The sequence below is a fragment of the Lolium rigidum genome, chromosome 1 (genome assembly GCF_022539505.1).
Source record: "Lolium rigidum isolate FL_2022 chromosome 1, APGP_CSIRO_Lrig_0.1, whole genome shotgun sequence".
In the NCBI taxonomy this organism is placed as follows: domain Eukaryota; kingdom Viridiplantae; phylum Streptophyta; class Magnoliopsida; order Poales; family Poaceae; genus Lolium; species Lolium rigidum.
The window spans coordinates 359,492,426-359,498,604 of NC_061508.1; positions in this window are offsets into that span (position 1 = coordinate 359,492,426).

The following is a 6,179-nucleotide window of genomic DNA, read 5'->3' on the forward strand; positions in this document are numbered from 1 at the left end:
AGAGTAACAAGCTCACGGTCTCTCACTCGAACTAATCGTAATGGAGATCTCAACACTTGTGGAAGGATGCAAAAGCAAGAACACCAAGGGTGCTCAAATCCTTCACACTCAAATCCCACCAAAGCAACAAATTCTATGGAGAAACTAGAGAGGAAGAACAATGGAAGAAATCAATAAATAACTCCAAGATCTAGATCCCAAGGGTTCCCCTCACTTAGAGGAGGAATTGATTGGTGGAGTTATAGATCTAGATCTCCTCTTTCAAATCCCTCAAGAATATGCAAGAAATCATGGGAGGGATGGAGAGGAAGAAAGTTTTTTAGGTTCAACAATGGAGTATGAGAGAGAGAGAGAGCAAATAGAATGGCTAACCTTCTCTCCTCAAGGAGGAAGAAAGGCTATTTATAGTCCAAGGGGGGAAACTAGACGTAGGGAAATTTCTGTGATGCAAACCGGTTTTACCGCCGATAGGTATACCGATGCTTGCTCGAGATCAAGAGAGGATTTCCAATCCGAACTTGATCTGCAACACTGATACGTCTCCGACGTATCGATAATTTCTTATGTTCCATGCCATATTATTGATGATACCTACATGTTTTATGCACACTTTATGTCATATTCGTGCATTTTCTGGAACTAACCTATTAACAAGATGCCGAAGTGCCGGTTGCTTCGTTTTCTGCTGTTTTTGGTTTCAGAAATCCTAGTAACGAAATATTCTCGGAATTGGACGAAATCAAGACCCAGGGGCCTATTTTGCCACGAACCTTCCAGAAGACCGAAAGGGATACGAAGTGGGGCGACGAGACGCCGCCACCATAGGGCCGCGCCGCCCTATGGTGTGGGCCCCTCGTCAGCCCTCCGACTCTGCCCTTCCGCCTACTTAAAGCCTCCGTCGCGAAACCCCTGATGCGAAAAACCACGATACGGAAAACCTTCCAGAGACGCCGCCGCCGCCAATCCCAGCTCGGGGGATTCTGGAGATCTCCTCCGGCACCCTGCCGGAGAGGGGATTCATCTCCCGGAGGACTCTACACCGCCATGGTCGCCTCCGGAGTGATGAGTGAGTAGTTCACCCCTGGACTATGGGTCCATAGCAGTAGCTAGATGGTTGTCTTCTCCTCATTGTGCTTCATTGTTGGATCTTGTGAGCTGCCTAACATGATCAAGATCATCTATCCGTAATACTCTATGTTGTGTTTGTCGGGATCCGATGGATAGAGAATACCATGTTATGTTAATTATCAAGTTATTGCATATGTGTTGTTTATGATCTTGCATGCTCTCCGTTATTAGTAGAGGCTCGGCCAAGTTTTTGCTCTTAACTCCAAGAGGGAGTATTTATGCTCGATAGTGGGTTCATGCCCGCATTGACACCGGGACAGTGACGAGAAAGTTCTAAGGTTGTGTTGTGCTTGTTGCCACTAGGGATAAAACATTGGCGCTATGTCCGAGGATGTAGTTGTTGATTACATTACGCACCATACTTAATGCAATTGTCTGTTGCTTTGCAACTTAATACTGGAAGGGGTTCGGATGATAACCTCGAAGGTGGACTTTTTAGGCATAGATGCGGTTGGATGGCGGTCTATGTACTTTGTCGTAATGCCCAATTAAATCTCACTATACTTATCATGACATGTATGTGCATTGTTATGCTCTCTCTATTTGTCAATTGCCCGACTGTAATTTGTTCACCCAACATGCTTTTATCTTATGGGAGAGACACCTCTAGTGAACTGTGGACCCCGGTCCATTCTTTAATACTTGAAATACAAATCTGCTTTGCAATACTTGTTTTACTTGTTTTCTCTGCAAACAATCATCTTCCACACAATACGGTTAATCCTTTGTTACAGACAAGCCGGTGAGATTGACAACCTCACCTGTTTCGTTGGGGCAAAGTACTTTGGTTGTGTTGTGCGGGTTCCACGTTGGCGCGGAATCTCTCGGTGTTGCGCCACACTACATCCCGCCGCCATCAACCTTCAACGTGCTTCTTGGCTCCTCCTGGTTCGATAAACCTTGGTTTCTTTCTCGAGGGAAAACTTGCTGTCTGTGCGCATCATACCTTCCTCTTGGGGTTCCCAACGAACGTGTGAGTTACACGCCATCAAGCATACTTTTCTGGCGCCGTTGCCGGGGAGATCAAGACACGCTGCAAGGGGAGTCTCCACTTCTCAATCTCTTTACTTTGTTTTTGTCTTGCTTTATTTTATTTACTACTTTGTTTACTGCACTTATATCAAAACACAAAAAAATTAGTTGCTAGTTTTACTTTATTTACTGTCTTGCACTCTATATCAAAAACACAAAAACAAATTAGTTTACTTGCATTTAGTTTACTTTTGTTATCATGTCTAGCTCTGTACCTGCTACTTCTTCACCTGAGGAATTAGTTTTTACTTTTAAACAAGGGGATGAGGAAAATTTTAAAGATGCTTGGTCCAGGATTTTTACTTCTTATCGTAAAACTGAACCTCAAATGACTCTAAGTTTGCTCCATAGTAATTTTTATTTTGGTCTTATGATTCGCTATAGATATGCCTTGGATGCTCTAGTGGGAGGAGATTTCCTTCATTGTAATGGGGATCAAGCTTTTAATGCCATAAAGAAGTTGGTTGCATCACATGATTCATCTAATAACTTTGATTCAGCCCTTATTAGCATTCATAATATATTAAACACTCTTGAGACAAGTGCATCTCGCTTAAATGAAAATTATGGATACATTCGTAACCGTCTTGATCAAGTTTTAGTGAACTCTGAACCTTCATTGTGGAAACCTACTATTAAAATTGTCATAGGTGACCAAACTCTTCGTGCTAATTGTGATATTATGACTGAATTTTGCCTAATGCCTAAGGGTATTCATAAATCTTTGAAACTACGGGAATTCACTGAAGGGGAGAAGGAATAACTCTTATTGATAACTCTGTTATAATTCCTAAAGGGATAGCTGCGGGTGTGCATACAACCATTCTTGGGGTAACAATATCCATTGATTACCTTGTCATTGAATGCGCAGGAACAGGACACATCACACTCGGAAGGTCCTTGCTGAAACTATTGGGAGCAGTCATAGACGTGAGAGAAGGCACCCTAAAATTCACCTCTACACCCGGGGGTAGCCATATATTCCCTAAGCCAAAGAGTAAGGACAAGAAAGGTAAGGGTAAAGCCCAAGGTAATGTCAATGCACCACCCTTTGATAACACTTGAGATACACTTTCTGCGCCTAGCTGAAAGGCGTTAAAGAAAAGCGCTTATGGGAGACAACCCATGTTTTTACTACAGTATTTTTGTTTTATATTTGAGTCTTGCAAGTTGTCTACTACTGTAGCAACCTCTCCTTATCTTAGTTTTATGTTTTGTTGTGCCAAGTAAAGTCTTTGATAGTAAAGTAAGTACTAGATTTGGATTACTGCGCAGTTCCAGATTTCTTTGCTGTCACGAATCTAGGTCTACCTCCCTGTAGGTAGCTCAGAAAATTAAGCCAATTTACGTGCATGATCCTCAGATATGTACGCAACTTTCATTCAGTTTGAGAATTTTCATTTGAGCAAGTCTGGTGGCCTAATAAAATCCATCTTTACGGACTGTTCGTTTTGACAGATTCTGCCTTTTATTTCGCATTGCCTCTTTTGCTATGTTGGATGAATTTCTTTGATCCATTAATGTCCAGTAGCTTTATGCAATGTCCGGAAGTGTTAAGAATGATTGTGTCACCTCTGAACATGTTAATTTTTATTGTGCACTAACCCTCTAATGAGTTGTTTCGAGTTTGGTGTGGAGGAAGTTTTCAAGGATCAAGAGAGGAGTATGATGCAATATGATCAAGGAGAGTGAAAGCTCTAAGCTTGGGGATGCCCCGGTGGTTCACCCCTGCATATTCTAAGAAGACTCAAGCGTCTAAGCTTGGGGATTCCCAAGGCATCCCCTTCTTCATCGACAACATTATCGGGTTCCTCCCCCGAAACTATATTTTTATTCCGTCACATCTTATGTACTTTGCTTGGAGCGTCGGTTTGTTTTTGTTTTTGTTTTGTTTGAATAAAATGGATCCTAGCATTCACTTTATGGGAGAGAGACACGCTCCGCTGTAGCATATGGACAAGTATGTCCTTAGGCTCTACTCATAGTATTCATGGCGAAGTTTCTTCTTCGTTAAATTGTTATATGGTTGGAATTGGAAAATGCTACATGTAGTAACTCTAAAAATGTCTTGGATAATTTGATACTTGGCAATTGTTGTGCTCATGTTTAAGCTCTTGCATCATATACTTTGCACCCATTAATGAAGAAACACTTAGAGCTTGCTAATTTGGTTTGCATATTTGGTTTCTCTAGAGTCTAGATAACATCTAGTATTGAGTTTTGAACAACAAGGAAGACGGTGTAGAGTCTTATAATGTTTACAATATGTCTTTTATGTGAGTTTTGCTGCACCGTTCATCCTTGTGTTTGTTTCAAATAACCTTGCTAGCCTAAACCCTGTATCGAGAGGGAATACTTCTCATGCATCCCAAATCCTTGAGCCAACCACTATGCCATTTGTGTCCACCATACCTACCTACTACATGGTATTTCTCCGCCATTCCAAAGTAAATTGCTTGAGTGCTACCTTTAAAATTCCATCATTCACCTTTGCAATATATAGCTCATGGGACAAATAGCTTAAAAACTATTGTGGTATTGAATATGTACTTACAGGAGTGGTGTTTTGGAACATGGGTGCATATGCTCCCTATATTTTGAAATGCATGTTATGTACATTTTAAATTTCAAAAAAATTGAAACAAAAATTTTGTACGTACATCTTCACATGCTACGCGCTCACAAAGTCGTTTCATAAAAAATGGACTTATCATGTGACGTGTGTAAAAAAGACAAAATTCAGTGCTAAAAATAATGCTTTTCACAAGATAAAGTTTCTCCTTTTTACATAGACCACAAAAAATATTGGTTTTTCGTGAAACTTAGCGAATGCACATACATTATGGAGATGTACATGTATAATTTTTTATCCAAATTTTTTGACATTTCGAAGTATGTTTTTTTGGTAGAGGGAGCATACGCACCCGGGAGCCGAATTGAATTTCCGTGTACTTATGCACTTTATCTCTTATTAAGTTGCTTGTTGTGCGATAACCATGCTTCTGGGGACGCCATCAACTATTCTTTGTTGAATATCATGTGAGTTGCTATGCATGTCCGTCTTTTCTGAAGTAAGAGAGATCTACCACCTTAATGGTTGGAGCATGCATATTGTTAGAGAAGAGCATTGGGCCGCTAACTAAAGCCATGATTCATGGTGGAAGTTTCAGTTTTGGACATATATCCTCAATCTCATATGAGAATAATAATTGTTGCCACATGCTTATGCATTAAAGAGGAGTCCATTATCTGTTGTCCATGTTGTCCCGGTATGGATGTCTAAGTTGAGAATAATCAAAAGCGAGAAATCCAAAATGCGAGCTTTCTCCTTAGACCTTTGTACAGGCGGCATGGAGGTACCCCATTGTGACACTTGGTTAAAACATGTGCATTGCAAAGATCCGGTAGTCCAAGCTAATTAGGACAAGGTGCGGGCACTATTAGTATACTATGCATGAGACTTGCAACTTGTAAGATATAATTTACATAACTCATATGCTTTATTACTACCATTGACAAAATTGTTTCATGTTTTCAAAATAAAAGCTCTAGCACAAATATAGCAATCGATGCTTTCCTCTTTGAAGGACCATTCTTTTTACTTTTATGTTGAGTCAGTTCACCTATCTCTCTCCACCTCAAGAAGCAAACACTTGTGTGAACTATGCATTGATTCCTACATACTTGCATATTGCACTTGTTATATTACTCTATGTTGACAATTATCCATGAGATATACATGTTATAAGTTGAAAGCAACCGCTGAAACTTAACCTTCCTTTGTGTTGCTTCAATACCTTTACTTTGATTTATTGCTTTATGAGTTAACTCTTATGCAAGACTTATTGATGCTTGTCTTGAAGTACTATTCATGAAAACTCTTTGCTTTATGATTCACTTGTTTACTCATGTCATTACCATTGTTTTGATCGCTGCATTCATTACATATGTTTACAAATAGTATGATCAAGGTTATGATGGCATGTTGTTGGGGGGATGACCCCCGGTATGCCAAAGGC